The following is a 490-nucleotide window of genomic DNA, read 5'->3' as shown; positions in this document are numbered from 1 at the left end:
CGCGGGGGCAGGAACCGGGTTGACCTGGTGGCCGGAGGAGAATTAAGCCCGGGACAGAGACACCCGGGACGGAGCGGGGTCCGCAGGCCCCAGCCCGCGGGGGCAGGAACCGGGTTGACCTGGTGGCCGGAGGAGAATTAAGCCCGGGACCCCGCGGCAGGGGTACCCGGGAAAGACCGGGGTCCGCCGGCCCCAGCCCGCGGGGGCAGGAACCGGGTTGACCTGGTGGCCGGAGGAGAATTAAGCCCGGGACAGAGACACCCGGGACGGAGCGGGGTCCGCAGGCCCCAGCCCGCGGGGGCAGGAACCGGGTTGACCTGGTGGCCGGAGGAGAATTAAGCCCGGGACCCCTCGGCAGGGGCACCCGGGAAAGACCGGGGTCCGCCGGCCCCAGCCCGCGGGGGCAGGAACCGGGTTGACCTGGTGGCCGGAGGAGAATTAAGCCCGGGACCCCTCGGCAGGGGCACCCGGGAAAGACCGGGGTCTGCCG

The sequence above is a fragment of the Caretta caretta genome, chromosome 28 (assembly GCF_965140235.1).
Source record: "Caretta caretta isolate rCarCar2 chromosome 28, rCarCar1.hap1, whole genome shotgun sequence".
Classification (NCBI taxonomy): domain Eukaryota; kingdom Metazoa; phylum Chordata; order Testudines; family Cheloniidae; genus Caretta; species Caretta caretta.
The sequence above is the reverse complement of the archived record's forward strand: the minus strand, read 5'-3'. Positions refer to the sequence as shown.